The 21673-nt window shown below is 38.7% G+C and overlaps 1 pseudogene across 1 annotated transcript; it reads right to left on the minus strand.

Moving 5' to 3' along the window:
• Positions 1–537: 537 nt before the first annotated feature.
• LOC110819065 (branched-chain-amino-acid aminotransferase 6-like) lies at positions 538–18487 on the minus strand (annotated as a pseudogene). Its single transcript, XR_015821425.1, has 6 exons — positions 18445–18487; positions 1506–1651; positions 1272–1403; positions 1068–1163; positions 770–888; positions 538–684 (listed from the first exon to the last, which is right to left on the minus strand). The product of XR_015821425.1 is annotated as a branched-chain-amino-acid aminotransferase 6-like (transcript).
• Positions 18488–21673: the final 3186 nt, after the last annotated feature.

Raw genomic sequence — 21673 nt, forward strand, 5'->3', positions numbered from 1 at the left:
ATAAATTAATTCAATTTACATTAAATTAAATTTGGACATTACAATTAGAATATATATTGCATTAGATTATACTATGAACTAGATAATATAATAATAAAAATAAGTATATTTTAAATTGATGAATTAAATTTTCAAGTTAGAGAGACTAAAAAATGGTCTTCTCTAATGTGAGTACCATAATTGATTATGATTTAAGATTAAAAATTACTACAATTTCCTTTTTGATTGACTTACATAATTGTGATTTTCATGGATTAATTTTGTTTAATATGTAAAATTATTTAGTACATAATCTATATTCATCAAAAATTAAATTATACTTAAATATTCAGCAAATCTAAAATAAATAAATAATTATTTTATATTTATTAGCATATTAGATAAATAATTATTTTAAAAATAAAAAATTTAATATATGAGAGTTTCTAATTTTCATTTTTATATACTATTTCATTTTACATATAACATATAACTAATAGATTAATTAGATAATAAACATAAGCAGAATTTTTTATTATTGTTTACAATGGTTTTTATTTATTTACAACCATCGATCTCCAAACACCATCCTCTTTTGTCCTCAATCCGACCAGTTTGGATGCCTGTTATTATTTCATAGAGCTTGTGGGACACCGTCTCTTCTTCAGTTTTATTACATTCAATTCTACTTATCAATGCAAGATAAAAAATTCATATAAACAATCAACTTCATTGATCTTTTAATTAATATAATCCTAGAGGGCTAACAGCTTGAAACTTAGGCAATCACCTTAACTATGAAAATGTTACAAGCAGAAACCTCTTCGATGTTCTCTCTGGTTGCTGCATCCAGGAATAACACATCACACAATCCTTTGAACTTTGCGCTTCTGTTACTGATTTCATCACCTATAATATTAACCAAACAGAAAGGAAAAGTAGAGAAGGATTTCAATTAGCATAAATATTTGTCCACTACGGTGGACTCAGATTAAAATCCAATCGTAGATGGGTTTAATTCCAATAATTTGTGTAGTAAAACTATATAAAGAGAAAGTCTGTGATAAAAGTGAATTCCATATACTTACAGGAGAATAATCAGTGACACTTTTTACACCACCAGTTCCACCAACCGTAGCTCGATGAAGCTTCTCCTCCACCAAGAGGTTCAAGGCTGACCGATCCTGATATAACCAACCAGTAGCAATCAAACTAAACAGTATTCTAAGTTATTATAATAATTTATTTGCCATTGTTGAAACATTTTTGTTGAAAATCTGATCATAGTTAACCTTGTGGTAATTGCCAACTGGAGTGACATAAACCAGGAAAGTATATTCAGATGCTGGACCAACACCCAGAACAGGACCAGTCCCCATCAGCAAAGGCCTAATATAGAGTGACCCTTTTCCTGGAGGAGGCACCTGTTTCCAAATTTTAATTCAAACAAAAGACAAAACATTTGTTATTCATAAAAAAATGAAAGAGAAGAATGAAGCAATTTAGTCTAAACAAAGATAAAATACCCAGCGCTTGTTGGCAAGCACAGATTGCTTCACAGCTTCAATGAATTGCTCACACATTCCTTGTGCACCCATCTTCATCCTCATTGCATTTTCTTCAGGCCTGAACAGCAGAATCCTCCCATCTTCTCCCCTGTATGCCTTTAACCCTTAAAGCAATCCCTATTTACCATGTTATACATCAGTCGGTGTGGGTTCTCAGTGATTCTTACTATGATCATGTGCATTACAAAGTTAATTAAAGCATATTTGTAAAAAAAAAAAAATCACCTGCCCGTAGTTGAGAATTCCTGAACAAGGGCTTATCTCAATATTGCCATAAGGAATGGTATCTCAATATTTTATTATAATTTATTGAAACACATTTTGATGAAATTACAAATACTTAATTTATACTAAATATTTCTTAATAAACTTTTGAAAGAATATAGTGTAATGACCCCATAAATTTAAAAAGAAATGCATATAATAATTTGAGTGTGGAAGCGAAATAAAGGTTAAGGTTAACATCTCTTACACGATACTCAAAAGTACTAACAAACATTACAGAACAAATTCTCTGAAAAAAATACGAAAAATAAAAAAAATAAAGGAAACTATAAAATATCTAACATCTACTCGTAGTCTTTTTTTAGATCGGACTCGGGAACCGGGTCTTTCTGATCTGAAATGGTTAAATAAGGGGTGAGCTACACTAAACCAGTAAGTACATCATATTATATCACCGTTACAGAAGTAAAGGTTGGTAGAAAATCAAAACAACCAATAGAGCAGTAGATTTAAATAGATTCGTTTATCATAAATAAAATCATTTACAGCTCACTTACCACTGTGGAATTTATAAAAACAATTTATAGAAGCAATAATATCATACGAATCACAATTTTATGCATAATCAGTAACATAGAACATATCATAAGTTTGTATTCATTAACAATAATTAATCATCAACGTTTCTTGTTTCACCAGCCTACTAGTATCTATGGGGATCCATAGGGGTGTCCTCGCTGCACGTGAACCATTTTCCTTAACAATATTAATTCCAAGGCCATCCCCATACCCTGTCCGGTATGAGCGCCAAGACATTAACCCTCAATACCCCGTCTGGTATGAGAGTGAAGCGGGCCGTCTCCATACCTCGTCCGGTATGAGCACCAAATGACCAAGTCTCCATACCCCGTCCGATATGAGACAACGTTCATGGTAGGGTTCTCTATGAACCCGATCCGTTCACCATATCTCAGGATATCTAGTGAGGCTGTCACCTTATCCATTTATCAGATCACATCCCATTCCTATTTGTCCTTAGTCTCCGTCACCAAATCAAACATAAATACATAAATAAGTAACATGCATCCAACAATGCAATCATATTTTAGATTCCCAAAATCAAACAGTAGTCAAGTAAGACAGTAATACATGCATTTAAACCATACAATATATAAACCAGATATCATCATACTTTTAGACTGTACAATAAATCAATAGTAATCGACAGAAAATAATTTCCGATTTGGGCTCCATTAGCAATCCGTAATTAATCTAACACATCCATTTAATTTGTACAAAGGACCATATTATTATTTATTTGAACTTTAATTTCATGATAGGAAATAGGGTGAGGGGTTCTTACTTGATTCAACACCGAAAACTAAATGGTTACTGCACCTACGAGCAGTCCCTGGGTTCCCTGAATTTTTCTTCAGGAACTGAAACGCATTTACGGTACCTACAAGTGTCCCAAATAAACCCAAAAATCAAACTCAGGGCCTACTCGGCCAATTTCAGAATTTTAGCACAGCGCCGATCTGCCTCGGGTTGGCTGTTTTCGGCCAAATTCAGCCGAATTTGCACCGGTTCCTGCGAGAAAACACACTTAGGGCCCTCGGTGAGCTGAAAATACGCGGAAAACTAAAACTCACTGGCGGTGGGGCTCTCCAGTGCGGCGGCTCCTCTGGCTCACGTTGCGGTTGGGTGTTTTATTTCGGTCAAACTGTAGAGAAGGAAACGGTGGTCACAACGGTAAAAAAATCACATCGAATGGGAATCGGAAAGGGCCTCATTGGAAATATTTTTCAAAAAATCCCGCGGCGGCACCATCGAGCTTCGGCGACGTTTTCTGACCAATTAGCCAGTTCTTTCACTTTGATTTGGCCATGAGTAGGTTTAAAATTAAATTTCGTGTAAGAGGAGAAATTTTTACCTCATTTAGCGGTCAAAAATTACTCCGGTACGGAAGGCAGGTGGCAGCGGTCAACTCCCCGACGGCTGGGCTGTCTTCTCTGGTGAGGGGCTCTGGCGGCTAGGGTTAGGGTTTGGGTGCGAATGGGGTTATTTATACCCATCTGTTTTCGATCTAGGCCTTCCGTGCGCGCGGGAACGGATCTCAGTCGTTCAATCGCGCGCACGCGGATCACCGACGTGGCTCCCCCCGCGTGGCCTCCCGTCTAACACCCAAGTGTTCTTTTTTTCTTATTTTATCCTATTATTTTTATTTATTTGAATTTTTTAGATTTTAATTTAATTTAATTTAATGAAAATAAAAATAATAATAATGATAAAATTGGGTAAAAATATTATTTGAATTTAATTGAAATTGATTTTGGGAAAAAGGGGTGAAAATTTGGACTCTGGGGGTGTTTTTGAAAAGAAAATCGGAAACCGATGGTCAAAACGTAATTTAAAAAAGTTGTGCCACGTCAGCAGCCACGTCAGCGGCCCGGTCAGCAGCCCCGACCAACTAGGACACGCCGCGTGGCAAGGAAATGCTGACACGTGACGGGCCACGGCGGCGATCCGCGTGCGCGCGATCGGACGGCCTAGATCCGTTCCCGCGCGCACGGACGGCCCAGATCAAACGTGCGCACGGACGGCCCAGATTCACGCGTACGGACGGTGTAGATTCAATAAGGCACGGATGGCTTAGATTTAATCCCAATTAAATTGCGATCAGACGGTCCAGATTTAATCTTGATGGACGGTTGAGATTAAAAGGCAAAGGGTATAAATAACCCCACCCACACCTGACCACAAAACCCTAGCCGCAAGTTCCTCGCCGGAGAAGAAGAACCAGATGCCGGAGGAGCCAGCCGCCGCCAGCCGCTGCCGCACCGGGGAAGTTTTCGACCGCCAATCGAGGTAAATTTTCTTCCCCTGGCTCGTTTTTTGATGCTGAGTTTGCTTATGGCCAAACCGGAGCCAAACCACCGACCAAACGGTTGGAAAACCCAGCCGAAGTCCAGCGGCACCACCGCGACCCCCCTCTGTTTTTGCCTCCGATGAGGCCCTTCCCGGCCTCCGTTCGATGCAAATTTTATACCAATATGATCACCGTTCTTTTCTCTACAGGTTGATCGGAGCCAAATATCAAAACGCGACTCATGTAGGAGGAGCCGCCGCACCCGAGAGCACCGTCGTCGGTAAATCTCAATTTTTCATTATTTTTTGGCCCACCGAGGGCCTTAGGGTTGTTTTATCACAGGGACCGATGCAAATTTGGCTGAATTCGATCGAAAACGGCCGAAAACGGCCAACCCGAGGCGGATCGCCATCACAGGCGGCAGCGCCGTCGCTGGAGCATGGCGGAGGCGCCGTGCCGGAATTCTAATATTGGTCGAAAAGGGCCCTATGTCTGATTTGAGATTTTTTTGGGACACGTGCAGGTATCGGTAGTGCGTTTCAATTTTCCAGAAAAAATTCAGAGAAATTAGGGATAGCCCGTAGGCGCACTGTAGAGTCGGTTTCAGACCCCGAAACAAGTAAGGATCTCTCACCCTACCTCCTATCATGGTATTAAAGTTCAATAAATGATAAAACAATATTTTCATGAATTAATGGATGTGTATAATTGATTGAGGTTGCCAATGGAGCCCGAATATGATACATTATTGGTCAGTTATTGTTTGATCTATTTTTCTGTATTAAATGCACTATAATATTTGATGTAATTATTTTATGGTCTCATATGCATGAATCATGTTTTCTTTTATTATGGTTTGCATTATGGTGAACCCGATACTGTGTTGTCTTATTTGGTGTCAATTGTTGGTTTACATATTTGTGTATGATTGGATGATTGAGACCAAGAAAAAGAGCAAAAAGGCTATGTGAATTGATAATTGGATAATGTGGTAGCCTGACTAGATATCCTGAGAGATGGTGAACAGACCGGGTCCGTAGGGAACCCTACCGGGAACGTGGTCTCTCATACCGGACGGGGTATGGAGACCTTATGTGTTTTGGCACCCATACCGGACGGGGTATGGGGATGGCCCGTTTCACCCTCATACCGGACGGGGTATTGAGGTTCATGGTTTTGGCGCCTATACTGGACGGGGTATGGGGACGACCCTGGAATCAGGTTGTAATGTTAATGGTTTACGGGTAGCGGGGATCCCCTATGGATCCCCATAGATACTAGTAGACTGGTAAAAGAGGAAAATATATTGTTTAATGATTGAAATGCAAAGGTGTGGTAAGTGTTATGTTATAAAGTCTATATGATTTCATGATGATGATAATGTTATTGTTTTCATATGTTGTTTTCATGGATCTCACCGAGGTAAGTGGACAGTAAAGGTTTTTATGTTAATAAACGAGTTTGTTATAAATTATGCTCCATTGGTCATTTTTATTTTCTACCCACCTTTACTTCCGTGACGGTGAGATAGTGTGATGTCTTTACTGGGTTGGTGTAGCTCATTCCTTATTTAACCATTTCAGATGAGGAAGACGTTATTCCCGAGCCCGTTCCGCAGGAAGACGGCGAAGGGGACGCCTAAAGACTTCATAGTTATATTTATAGTTCTTATTTCGAGTATATCTTTTAGTTAGTTTGTTCTTTCATATTTTGAGTACGTTTTGGTTATTGTGTAAGGGATGTTAATCAAATTTTTATTACGCTTCCGCATTTGAGATTTTTAATACATACATTTCATTTAAATTTCCTGAGCCGTTACATCCCGCGTCAGCGCCTCTGCCACCTGGCGTGTCCTGATTGGTCGGGATAGCTGATCGGCAGCTGACGTGGTGGGACTTTTCTAAATTGCGTTTTGACCATCGGTTTCTGATTTTTCTTTCAAAAATACCTACAGAACTCAAATTTTCATCCATTTTTTCCAAAATTATTTTCAATTAAATTCCTAACTAATTTTTTACCATTATTATTATTATTATTTTCATTAAATCAAATTAAAATAAAATAAAATAAAATAAATTAAAATCATATAAATAATAATTATATTTATATAAAAAATAATAATTAAATAAAAATAAAAATAATTAAATGTTGGGTGTTACAACTCTCCCCCCCTTAAAAGAAATTTGGTCCATCAAATTTGCCTTTTATTCTCGATCGAACAGCTGAGGATACTTAGCTTTAAAGTCTGATTCTAGCTTCCATGTGGCCTCCCTTGGTCTATGGTTCTGCCATATGACCTTTACAAAGGATATCTCCCGGTTACAGAGTAATCTGCTCTTTCGATCTATAATGCCGATTGGTACTTCCTCGTAGGATAAATCCTCTTAGAGTGGAAGAAGTTCATGGGTCAAGACATGAGAGGGGTCTGGGTTGTACTTGCGTAGCATGAACACATGAAACACATTGTGGACCTTAGAAAGTTTTGGAGGCAGTACTAGTTTGTAGGCGGCAGTACCAATCCAGTTTAAGACTTCAAATGGTCCAATAAATCGGAGGTTTAGTTTTCTCCTCTTTCCGAACCTACTGATTCCCTTAAAAGGAGTGACCTTAAGGAACACGCGGTCGCCTTCCTCAAACGCTAAATCTCTTCTCTGAGTGTCCGCATAACTCTTCTGCCTGCTCTGAGCCGTCTGAATATTCTTCTTGATCTTAACTATTTTGGATGTAGTCTCCTTTACCAGCTCTGTGCCAAACAATTTTCTATCGCATACTTCTTCCCAAAAAATTGGGGATCTACATGGGCACTCATATAATGCCTCATACGGAGCCATGCCAATACTCGCTTGGTAGCTGTTGTTGTAGGCGAACTCTATCAGGGGTAGATGGTCGTCCCAATAGCCCCGAAGTTAAAGATACAAGCTCGGAGCATATCCTCAAGTGTACAGATTGTCCTTTCTGACAGTCAATCACTCTGAGGGTGGAAGGCAGTACTGAGGGACAGCTTTGTTCCCATGGCTTGCTGAAAACTACTCTAAAATCGAGAAGTGAACCTGGGGTCTCTATCAGACATCACTGTCCTTGGGACTCGATGCAACCTGACTAATTTTTGGATATACATTCTTGCTAACTTGTCCAAGGGATCGATCATCCTGATGGCCAAGAAGTGAGAAAACTTGGTAAGCTGGTCAATAATTACTCAGATGACATCATGTCCTGAGCGTGTCTTGGGTAACCCTGTCACGAAGTCCATGGTGATATGTTCTTATTTCCACTATGGGATCGGTAATGGCTGAAGTAACCCACATGGGTGCTGATGCTCTGCCTTGACCTGCTGACATACCAAGCATTTAGACACAAAGTCAGCTATGTCTCTTTTCATACCATTCCACCAAAACCGGGGTCGCATATTTTGGTACATTTTAGTGCTTCTGGGATGCATGGCAAACTTTGAACTATGAGCTTTTGTCATGATGTCTCTTTTTAACTCACTGTCACCTAGAACACACACCCTGTTCTGGAATCGGAGTAACCCATCGACGGAGACTCAAAATTCTGAGCTAACTCCATATTCTGCATCGTTCTTGAGGGCTACTAGGGCAGGATCAGCTGACTGAGTTTCTCTTATTCTCTAAATTACCTCAGGCTGGACGGTCAGATGTCATAATTATAGTCCTTAAGAAGTTTTATCCACCTTCTCTGATGCATGTTGAGATCCTTTTGAGTGAATATGTATTTCAAACTCTTATGATCGGTATAGATCTGAAAGGTCTCTCTATATAAATAATGATACCAAGTCTTCAAGGCGTGTATGATTGCGGCAAGCTCTAAGTCATGGGTGGGATAATTTTTCTCATGACTCTTTAACTGTCTGGACCCATAGGCTATGACCTTCCCATACTGCATTAGAACACAACTCAGGCCTAGATAGGAGGCATTATTGTAAACTGTATATCTCCCCGATCCACTCGGTAAGGCTAGCACAGGTGCAGTAGTCAGCCGCTTCTTTAGTTCTGAAAAACTTCTTTCACTGTCCTCATTCCACTCAAATTTGGCATTCTTCTTTATGAGTCGGGTTAGGAGAGCAGCTAGACTAGAAAATCCTTCAACGAACCTGCAGTAATAGCCCGCCATTCCCAAAAAGTTACGAATTTTTTTAACTGATGTCAATTTCTCCCAGCCGAGCACAGCTTCAACCTTTTCAAGATTCACTGATACTCTATTCTTTGATATGATGTGTCCCAGGAAGGTGGTCTGCTCAAGTCAAAATTCACACTTACTCAACTTTGCATACAACTTCTTTCTTCTGAGGACCTGCAAAACCTGAGCTAGATGGTGAACACGTTCCTCTCTGCTTTTTGAATAGAACAAGATGTTATCGATGAACACGATAACAAATTGATTTAAGAATTGTCTGAAGACCTTGTTCATCAGATCTATGAAGATGGTTGGGGCGTTAGTTAGCCCAAATGGCATGACGAGGAACTCATAGTGTCCGTACCTGGTTCAAAAAGTCGTCTTGAGGATGTCTTCTATCCTTATTTTTACCTGATGGTAACTTGATCGCAGGTCTATTTTGGAGAAGACCTGCACACCCTGCAACTGATCGAAGAGGTCATCAATCATGGGAAGGGGATACTTGTTCTTGATTGTGATCCTGTTCAATCATCTGTAATCAATATATAGTCTCAACGTTCTATCTCCCTTTCTAGCAAAAGTGACTCCGGCACCCCAAGGGGATATACTATGTTTGATAAAATTACTGTCTTGCAATTCAGTGATCTGTTTCCTCAACTCCTCCATCTCAACGTGGCTTATGCAGTAAGGAGCAACCAAAATAAGCTAGGTGCCTAGCTGTAGATCTATGGTGAACTCGACTTCCCTATCCACTAGCAGTCCGGGTAGTTCATCTGAAAACATATATGAAAAGTCTCGGACTACCGGAATCTCTTGAATACAATTTTCTTTCTTGGGTTTGTCTAGTTAGAGAAAACAGCAAGGTTAAGATACTCGACGAATAAGAAAACTTGCCATCAAGGAATAAATACTAAATGATTTTATTAATTTATAAATGGCTCATCATTGGAGGATTGAATACAACCTTCTTGCTAAAACAATCTACAGTGGCGTGATACATCGCTAGCCAATTCATCCCTAAAATTACATCAAAATCCCTCGTGTCTAATTCTATTAGGTCTACACTCAGTTTTCTATTTGCTATCTCTACGACACAAGCCTTATAGACAACTTCTCCCAATAGTGTTACACTCCCAACAGTAGACACAAATAACATTGAATCAAGTTTATCAGGTAACACATTAAATTTTGATGCAAAAATAGGTAAAACAAATGAATGCAATGCACTAGTGTCAATCAAAATATGAGCAAGATGGTTACAGATAGTGAACATACCATGTACCACGTCCGGGTCGGCTTCGGCATTCTGCTGGGTAAGGTTGTAAGCTTTGCCCTGAATAGGAGGTCTGCCTTGATTTTGGTTCCTTGGGCACTCTCTCGCATAATGTTGGGCACTACCACATATGCAACAGGTGTTGTTGAGACGATTGCAGGGTCGGTCCCCGTGATCCCTGCCGCAATACTGACAGATCTTACTACGTCCTACCACTGGAGCTTGAGGGGGAGCCTGGATCACCGGCTTGGGCCTTTTGTTCTGTTGGACAGACACAGTGGGTGCTGATCTGCAGGGTGCAGCTGAGGGTCTAAAGTTCCCTGCTGCTTAAGGGAGGGTGTGGAAGCTCCTCTCCACCAGCTGTGCCTTGGCCAGAACGACCGAATAGGTCTTGAGCTCCAGCACGAACAAATGCTGCCTGATCTCTGGGCTGAGGCCCTAGTGGAATCTCCTATCCTTCCTGCCCTCATCCAACAGCGTCTCAGGGGAGTATCGGCCCAACTCTAGGAACTTACGAGCATATTCTGACACAGTCATATTCCCCTGGATCAAGTGGACGAACTCCATCTCCTTTAAATATTGGAGATGCTCTGGGAGGTACTCTGCATGAAAGGCTGATATGAACTGTTCCCAAGTAACTAGAACGGGCAGGGTGGTCTGCTTGAGTTCCCACCAGCGGTCTGCTTCTCCCACTACCATATAAGTAGCAAGGGTGACCTTCTGCTCAGAAGTCACCCTTAAGGTCTTGAAGGCCTTCTCTGTTTTTGCCAACTAGTAATTAGCATCTTCAAAAGAAGATCTCCCTGTAAAAGTGGACGGGTTTAGTCTCTTGTACCTCTCTATGTAGCTCGGGTTAATCGTGGAGGAACTGGGTCCTATGGAAAAGGGACTGGGCTAGGCTGATGGTAGACTGGGGAGCCCTGTGGTGGTACTTATTGATACGGTGGGGGCACCGAATTATACTGTGGCGGTGGTACTGGGTGATACTGTAGAGGAGCAAGGTTATACCAGGGTGGCTCAGGATCCTCTCGCTGCAGTGGTGACTCAACCTGTGGCAGCGGGGGAGGGTCAGGTAGCTCCCTCCTCTCCTATTGGCCTTGCTGGGCCGCAATGAGTCTTTCTAACATCTCAAATATCCTGTCCACGTCTTCCCTGAGCGAACCCTCCCGGGATGCTCGGTTTAGTGGGGGTCTTCCTCTTTTCATCTCTCTGTACCTGCATTTCACAAAGAAGAGTTGAGTGATAATTCATTGTTTGGTATTTCTCTAAGTATTATTGTGTAAGAGACGGGTCCGAGGAACGCAGTTCTGATACCAACTGTAATGACTCCGAAAATTTAAAAAGAAATGCATATAATAATTTGAGTGCGGAAGCGAAACAAATGTTAAGGTTAACATCCCTTACACGATACTCAAAAGTATTAACAAATATCACAGAACAAATTCTCTGAAAGAAATACGAAAAATGAAAAAAATAAAGAAAACTATAAAGTATCTAGCATCTACTCGTAGCCTTCTTGCGGATCGGACTCAGGAACCGGGTCCTCCTGATCTGAAATGGTTAAATAAGGGGTGAGCTACACTAGCCCAGTAAAAACATCACACTATATCACCGTCACAGAAGCAAATGTTGGTAGAAAATCAAAACAACAAATGGAACAGTAGATTTAAATAGATTCGTTTATTGTAAATAAAATCATTTACAGCTCACTTACCACTGTGGAATTTATGAAAATAATTTATAGAAGCAATAATATCATACAGATCAAAATTTCATGCATAATCAGTAACATAGAACATATCATAAGTTTGTATTCATAACAATAATTAATCATTATCGCTTCTCGTTTCGCCAGCTTACTAGTATCCATGGGGATCCATAGGAGTATCATCATTACACGTGAAATTTTTTCCTTAACAATCTTATTCGAGGGCCGTCCCCATACCCTGTCCGATATGAGCGCAAACACATTAAATCTCAATACCCCGTCTAGTATGAGGGTGAAGCGGGCTGTCTCCATACCCCATCCGGTATGAGACAACGTTCACGGTAGGGTTTTCTATGAACCCGATCCGTCTACCATATCTCAGGATATCTAGTGAAGCTGTCACCTTATCCATTTATCAGATCACATCCCATTCCTGTTTGTTCTTAGTCTCTGTCACCAAATCAAACATAAATACATAAATAAGTAACATGCATCCAATAATGCAATCATATTTTAGATTCCCAAAATCAAACAGTAGTCAAGTAAGACAGTAATACATGCATTTAAACCATATAATATATAAACTAGATATCATCATGCTTTTAGACTGTACAATAAATCAACAGTAATCGACAAAAAATAATGTCCGATTTGGACTCCATTAACAATTTGTAATTAATCTAGCACATCCATTTAATTTGTACAAAGGACCATATTATTATTTATTTGAACTTTAATTCCATGATAGAAAATAGGGTGAGGGATCCTTACTTGACTCGACGCCGAAAACTAGATGGTTACTGCGCCTACGAGCGGTCCCTAAGTTACATAAATTTTTCTTCGGGAACTGAAACGTGCTTACGGTACCTACAAGTATCCCAAATAAACCCAAAAATCAAACCAAGGGCCTACTCGGCCAATTTCAGAATTTCGGCACGGTGCCGCCACCGCCTGTAGCACTGATCCGCCTCGGGTTAGCTGTTTTTGACTGTTTTTGGCCGAGTTCAGCCAAACTTGTACTGTTTCCTGCGAGAAAACACACTTACGACCCTCGGTGGGCCGAAAATATACAAAAAATCGAAACTCACCTGCGGTGGGGCTCTCTAGTGCGGCGGCTCCTCCGGCTCATATTGCGGTTGGGTGTTTTGCTTCGGTCAACCTGTAGAGAAGGAAACATTGGTCACAACGGTGAAAAAATTACATCGAAAGGGAATCGAGAAGGGCCTCATTAGAGGCGTTTTTCGAAACACCCCGCGGTGGCGCTGGCGAGCTTCGGTAGTGTTTTCCGGCCAATTGGCCAGTTCTTTCACTCTGATTTGGCCATGGGTGGGTTTAAAATTGAATTTCGTGTAATAAGAAATTTTTTTACCTCGTTTGGCGATCAGAAATTACTCCGGTACGGCGGCGGGTGGCGGCGGTCGGCTCCCTGGGGGCTGGGCTATCTTCTCCGGTTAGGGGCTCTGGCGGCTAGGGTTAGGGTTTGGGTGTGGATGGGGTTATTTATACCCATCCGCTTTTGATCTGGGTCGTCCATCGCTTTTAATTTGGACCGTCCGATCGCGATTAAATAGGGAGTAAATATGGACTGTTAATCGCGATTCAATTTGAACCGTTCGTGCGCGATTCAATCTAGGTCGTCCGTGCGCGATGCAATCTGCGCCATCCATGCATATTTTCGATCTGGGTCGTCTGTGCGCGCGGGAATGGATCTCAGCCGTTCGATCGCGCGCACGCGGATCGTCCACGCAGCTCCCCCCGCGTGGCCTCCCCCGTCAGCGCCTCTGCCACCTGGCGCGTCCTGGTTGGTCGGGGCTGCTGACCAAGAAGCTGACGTGGCTAAAATTTTCTAAATTGCATTTTGATCCTCCAGTTTCTAATTTTTCTTTCAAAATCCCTAACCAAAAATTATTTGTTGGCAGAGATCATCACGTGCATGCAAGAAATGATAAAATTATAAAGAAATAATAAACTATCAATTACCTAAATATGATATTAAACTAAATTAACTTTTCATTCCTAAAGAATTTTAGTTATAACATTTAACATATATTTAATCCTTATATTTCAAAATTAATAGATGCTTTTTTTAAAAAAAATAAAATAAAACTGTAATAGAGTTTGTTAAGGAAAAATAATAAAATTATAATGAAAATGTAATTATATTATCTTTGATTCATAATAAAAGCATGCTACTAAGAATTTATTATTATATTTGGTTCCAAGGTTTATAAGATTGAAATGTAGTTAATAAAATGTGATGGTGTAACAAGATAGTTGGCAGCAGTCACATATATAAAAAATTAATTTATTTAATTATTTAGAAAAAAATTATGTGTCAAGTGAGAATATTCTTCCTCCTCTTGAAATCAACAAAATTTGATTTATGAAAAATTAAAGTGAATTAACCCAAAAAAAGGGGGAAATGATAAAATAATACTTGCATAGTTATTATTTATTATTAAAACAATAAAACATAAAATTCTATAAAAAAATATCACTTTTTAAATATTTTAGAAACTTTTTTTCACATTAAAAAGGGTTGCCATTAATTCTATTGAAATTATGATCAAATACTAATTAATATATTGATACTTTAGTAAAAATTCAAATAAAATTATACAGAATAAGAAAATGAAAAACATGTAATCTCTAATATAGACTAATTATTTTAATTGTAAAGATCCAGAATTTAAATAAAAATAAATTCATAAATTAAATGCGAAAGCGATTAATAGAATTAGGATTTACATTCCTTACACAATAATTTTGAAGGGTTACAGGAAGTCCATTTTAAAAGATAAACGGTAATTAAAAAAATAAAATGAAAAGTGAATAACTAAGCATTTTAGGACAAGTTCACTAGCACTTGAAGGGAGTACAGATAGTGAACTACTCACAACCCTCTTGTTGATCAGGATCTAGATCTAGCTCTTCTTGATCTGAAATAATTAATGAAAAGATGAGGCACACTACCTTAATAATAATATTACATTAATAACAGATACAAAAAACTAAGATTGGTAAAAAAATAAGAAAAATAACTAATGGAGCTATTACTTTATTTAAATACATTTAAACTTGAAGACATTTGTTTAATACTTACCATAATGAGTTTTTCAAAGACAACCTATGAAGATCTATATCCATACCACTTTTCACTTTCTTACCTGTTTACTGGTACCCTTGAGAGTCCATAGGGATGTCCCCTTTACTCGTGAATCTAATATCCAATTTACAATTAACCAGTCGTCCTCATACCCCGTCTAGTAATGAGCACCAAACATACCACCGCCTCAATACCCCGTCCGGTATAAAGGTGAATCATACCTCCCAAACCCTTCCGATATAGGACTTCTCAGTCTCGTTTGATTGAGGTAATGCCCACGGTAAAATTTTTTCTATGTACCGGGTCCGTACACCATTTCTCAGGGTACTCAATAAGCTTTTTGTACGTAGATCCACATCATCAACCAATCACCAATCATATACCAACATCTCATTTTTACCAATCAATAGTAAGTTATGTAAATAATTAACACGTAAATCAAGAAAATATGATTGAGACATTTATTTCAATCAATCGGTAAATAAGAGAAACAGTTAGACAATCAATAACGAGAGGATAATAAATCATAAATAAAAGTGCATACGTCAAACCAATAAATATATCATACTAATAGATAAACAGTACTAACAAAATAAGTAATTTTGTACTAACTAATTACTGACTCCACTAGTGACATGTAATTAATTTTAAAATTTTCAATTTTCACAAAACACAACGTTATTGATTATTAAACTTCAATTTACCATAACGAGAAAAAAAGGTGATGGATTCTTGTCCTAGATCGGTGTTTGAAACATTATACTTTTCACTACATCTCCTAGCTATTCTCGGATTTCCTAGATTTTTTATGTGAAAATAAAAAATACACGTCACGTATCCAAAAATACATTAAAAAGGTCAAAATAAGTATTTTTGAACTTTTTCAACCAATTTAGGGTTCTAGCACCATGGTGTCGTCGTGCTCCGGCACTGGCTCCGTTGCCTACAGCGGCAGTTCCTCTCGACCTGACCATTTTCAGCTGGTTTAGGTCAATTTTGGCCTTTTTTTGTGGAAACCTGCAAAAAACATGGGCCTTTGTCAGCTGAAAAAGGAGAAAATCGAGATCTTACCGTCGGAGAGGTCTCTCGGTGCGGCAGCTCTACTGTTCCTTCTCTGTGGTCAGGGTTTTCCTTTAGCTACCCTGCACCAGAAAGAAACGAGGAACATGATGGCAAAAAAAAAAGAAAAACAGGAAACAGAAAGGGGTTCATCGGAGGAGGTTTCGGGTTTTGGCCACTGCAGCTCGGTCACACTCCACTTGTATTTTTTTGGCTCACTCATCGGCCTTTCAGCTCTGATAAGGGCATGGTACAAAAAATCTTATCTTTTTAGCATCGGCTAGTGCTCCAGTGCGGTGTGACGATGGCCGATCTCCTTCTCTAGTGTCTGGTTCACTTCCTGGCGCCCCTCTTCTTCTTCTCCAATCACCCTTCTGTCGGTTAGGGTTTTGGTTCCCTATGAAGAGGAATTTAAATACTTCTCTTCATTAAATCTGGACTGTCCGTTTGAGCTGACGTGACCCATTCTCAGCCGTTGTATCTCTCTTATTTGAAAAATTAATCTGGCCTGCACGATCTGATCAAATCTAGCTGTTCGATCACACCTGAAGAGGAAATGCACCTGGACTATCCATGCACGCGGGATGCGATTTGGGCTGTTGGATTTATTAATACGCAGATCGCCTGTGTGGAACTAGTGTCAGTGTGTCTGTCACGCAGCGCGTTCTGAATCGTTGTTGCTGCTGATGTAGCCCTTCCAAGTGGTCGTATTTTATTTTTTTATAATTTGACCCCTGTTTTAATTTTTTCTTTAAAAAATACCCCCTTTATTTATAGTTTTTCCTTGTTTTTTCAAAATTGTTTTCAATTTTATCCCCAAATCCATTTTTCTCCAAATATTTCATAAAAATAAAAAATTAAATTATTTTAAATACATTATCTTATTAATGTAAAATTATCTCGAATTAAATTTTTAGGCTCCGGTGTTACAACTCTCTCTCCCATGAGAAGAAATCTGATCTCTCAAATTTTTTGCCTTCTCACTAATCAAACAGTTGGGGATACTAGGCTCTAAAGTCCAGTTCTATCTTACAACTAGCCTCGTCCTTCGTGTGATTATGCCATAAGACCCTGACGAAGGAGATTTCTCTGTTGCAAAACACTCTGTTTTCCTAGGTCAAAATACTTATTGGTAACTCCTCATAGGATAGATCCTCCTGAAGTAAAATTGGCTAATGAGACAAGATATGTAAGGGGTCTGGGTTGTACTTGCGTAGCGTAAATATATAGAATACATTATGGATTCTAGATAACTTTAGAGGTAGTGCTAGTCTGTAGGCAGATGTACCAACCTTGTCTAAGATCTCGAATAGTTCGATGAACTGAGAGTTTAATTTTCTCTTCTTTCCAAACTTACTGATACTCTTAAAGGGAGTGACTTTAAGAAATACTTGGTTGCCTTTCTGAAATTCTGAATCTCTCTTAAAGGGTGTTCGCATAACTCTTCTGCCTACTTTGAGCTGTTTGGATATTCTTCCTGATTTTAACTATTTTAGTTGTGATCTTCTGTACAATGTCTGAGCTAAACAATTTCTTATCACTCATCTCTTTCTAACAGATCGGTGACCTATAGGGTCAACCATACAATACCTCATATGGGGGGCTATACCGATACTTGCTTGGTAACTATTATTGTAGGCAAACTCTATTAGAGGTAGGTGATCATCCCAATGTCCCCTAAAGTCCATAACATAAGCTCTGAGCATTTCCTCTAGTGTGCGAATGGTTCGTTCTAATTGTCAATCTGTTTGAGAGTGGAATGCTGTGTTAAGAGACAATTTCTTTCCCATTGCTTGTTGAAAACTTGACCAAAACAGAGAGGTGAACCTGAGGTCTCTATTGGATACCACTGTCATCGAAACTCCATGTAGTTTAACTATCTCCCAGATATAAATTCTTACTACCTTATCTAAAGGATCAGTCATTTTGATGACTAAGAAATGAGAGGACTTGATGAGTTGATCAACAATTACCCAGATGACATCATGCTCCGAGCATCCTTAGGTAACCTTATTATAAAATCCATCGTGATATGCTCCTATTTTCGCTCTGGGATTGGTAATGGCTGAAGTAGCCTGCTTGGACGTTGATGTTTTGCCTTAACTTGTTGACATATAAGGCACTTGGAGAGAAAATCGACAATTTTCCTTTTCATCTCACTCCACTAAAATTGGTATGTTTTGATATATCCTAATACTTCTGGGATGCATGATGAACTTTGAACTATTGGCCTTTGTCATAATATCCCTTATTAGTTCACTGTCAGCTTGGACACATACCCTGTCCTGGAATTTAAGCAATCCATCAACAGAGACTCAAAATATTGAATTTATATCCTATTCTGTATCATTCCTAAAAGCTACTAGGGTAGAATCAGTCAATTGGACTTTCTTTATTCTCTAAATAAGTTCGAGTTAAATAGCTAGATGACTAGACATGTAGCCCCTTTCAAATTCTGAAGTTGTATCTATTATGCAGCCTCTATTACCCTACATTCAAAAACCATTAAGTGACCTAACATACCTATACTTTTTATATTGAGCGAATCGACTACCATATTGCCCATGTCCTAGTGATATAAGATTTTACAATCGTAGTACTTGAGAAACTCTATCTAATACATTTGACGCATATTGAGATCTTTTTAGGTGAATATATACTTCAAGCTCTTATAGTCTGTATAAACCTTAAAAGTCTCCCCATACAAGTAGTGGCGTTAGATCTTTAAGACGCGGATAATAGCGACAAGTTCTAAGTCGTGGGTGGGGTAATTCTTTTCATGACTTTTTAATTGCATGAACCCATAGGCTATGACCTTTCAGTACTGTATCAGAACATAACCCAACCGTTGTTAGGAAGCATTATTATACACTGTGTACCCACCTGTCCCACTCGGCAAAGCCAAAACTAGTGCGGTAGTCAACCACTTCTTAAGTTCTGTAAAACTCCTTTCACAGTTTTTATTCCACTTAAACTTAACATTATTTTTTGTAAGCCGGGTCAAATGAGTGGCTAGGCTTGAAAACCGTTCTGCAAACTTGGGGTAATAACTTGTCATTCCTAAAAAGTTACGAATCTCCTTAACTGAGGTCAATTTTTCCGAACCTAGTATCACCTCAATCTTTTCAGGATTCACTGACACCCAATCTTTCGATATTATGTTCCATTAGAAGGTAGTCTCTTCAAGCCAAAATCCACACTCAATTTTGCATACAACTTCTTTTCCTTAAAAAACCTGCAAAATTTGAGCTAGGTACTGAACGTGTTCGTCTCTACTCTTCGAATAAACTAGGATATCATCAATAAATACTATGACGAATTGATCTAGGAACTCATAGTGTCCATACTGGGTTCTGAAGGTCGTCTTGGGAATGTTCTGTACCTTGATCTCTATTTGATGGTAATCTGAATGTAAGTTAAATTTGGAGAAAACCTGGGCACTAATTAAAAAGATTATCAATCCTCGGGAGGGGATATTTGTTCTTGATAGTGACTTTATTCAATTCTCTGTAGTCAATACACAATCTCAGGGACCCATACCCTTTTCTTGCAAACGTGACTCTAGCACCCCAAGAGTTACGAAACTCTTCTCTATCTCTGCTAACCAGTACTCGTCCTCTCAAATGAGGATGTTCCTGCAAAGGTAGATAAGTTAAGTCTCTTATACCTCTCAATATAGTTTGGGTCCATCATGGCAGAGCTGGGTCCTGTTGAAGAGGGACTAAATTATGTTGGGGAGGGATCAAGTGGCCCTGTAGCAACACTTAGTTGTATGGTGGAGGCAGCGGATCATACTGCAGTGATGCCAGATGATACGATGGAGGCACAGGGCCGTATCAAGGTTGCACTGGATCTTTTCGTTGCAGAGGTGGCTCACTCTGTGGCAATGGTGGAGGGTCAAGTAGCTCCCTCATCTCTTTCCGGACCTGCTGGGCGGAGATAAGTCTTTTGAGCATCTTAAAGAGTCGATCGACATCCTCTTGAAGTGACCCATCCCAGGCTACTTGGTTTAGTGGGGCCTTCCTCTTCTCATATCTTTGTTCCTTCATTATGCAAAAAAGGGTTGATTGTTGGGTTGTATTTGAATGATTCGAATCTCTGTGCAATGAATGGTTCTGAAGAATGCGACTCTGATACCAACTGTAATAGTCTAAAACTTAAGAAAATAAAAATATCATATTATATCAATTATAAACGGAAGTAATTTTGAAGTTTAGGATTTATATTCCTTACACAGTAAATTAGGGTATCCAACACGGCTAATGAAATGTATTTTTTAAAGATGTTCAAATAATGAAATAAGTAAATAAAATGAAATGTAACTAAAAATCCTATAAGATTAACCTCTACTGGACAACTCTGATGGAAATCAGGAGGCAACTTTTATTTACAATCTTTTTACTGTTCAGAATCTAGATATATATCTTCTTGATCTGAAATGGTTAGATAAGGGGGATGAACTATGCTATTCTAGTAAGAATATCACATTTAACACCGATACGAAAAATTAAATATTGGTAAAAATTATCAAACAACTAATGGAGCCATTATTTCTTTTTAAACAAATTCGTTTAATTTAAAAATCGTTATTTCATACTTACTCTTATGAGTTTCTAAAACTGACCTATGAAGACAATAACGTGAATAACATTATGATTTCATATTCAAATGAGCAACAATAATAACTTACCTTCTTACCTACTACCTAGTACCTCTAAGGGTCCATAGGGATCCTCCTTTACGTGTAGACCCAATATCTAAATTATCAATTAACCGACTGTCCCCATACCCTGTTCGGTAATGAATGCCAAACATACCACCACCTCAATATCTCGTTTGGTATGAGAGTGAATTATACCTCCTAACTCTTTCTGGTATGGGACTTCTCAGTCCCATTCAACTCAGATAGTGTTCACGGTATGGTTTTTTTTATGTATCGGGTCCATACATCATTCTCCAGAGTTTCTAATAAGCCTTTCATTCATAGATCCACATCATTAACCAATCACTAATCACATACCAATTTCTCATTTTTACCAATCAACAGTAAGTTATGTAAATAGACAATACTTAAATAAAAAAAATATGATTGAAACATTTATTTCAATCAATCGACAAATACGAGAAACAGTTAGACAATCAATAATGAGAGGGCAATAAATCTATAAATAAAAGTGCACGAGATAAACCAACAAATATATCCTACTAATAGATAAATAGTATTGACAAAATGGATAATTTTTTACTGACCAGTTACTAGCTCCACTGGTTAATTGTAATTAATTTTAGAATTTTTTAATTTTCACAAAACACAACATTATTTATTATTAAATTTTAATTTACCATAACGGGAAAGAGATTGAGAGATTCTTACCTTGGATCTGTGTTCAAAATATCGTACTTTTCACTGTGCCTCTTGACGGTTCTTGGGTTTCCTGGGTTTTTTCTGCGAAAATTAAAAATACTCGTCACGTATTCAAAAATACCGCAAGAATGCCAAAATAAATATTTTTGAACTTTTTTGGCCAATTTAGGGTTCCAGCACGACGATGGTTCCTTTCGGCCTGACTGTTTTTGGCTGGTTTTAGCTAATTTTGGCTTATTTTGCATGGAAACCTGCAAAAAACAAGATCAAGGGGCCTCTGTCAGCCAGAAAAGGGAAAAATCGAGACTCTACCGGCAGAGAGGTCTCCTGGTGCAGCATTGCGGTTGGGGTTTTCATTCGACTAACATGCACTAGAAAGAAATGAGG

The sequence above is a fragment of the Carica papaya genome, chromosome 6, assembly GCF_054855325.1.
Source record: "Carica papaya isolate Zhongbai chromosome 6, ASM5485532v1, whole genome shotgun sequence".
Lineage (NCBI taxonomy): Eukaryota > Viridiplantae > Streptophyta > Magnoliopsida > Brassicales > Caricaceae > Carica > Carica papaya.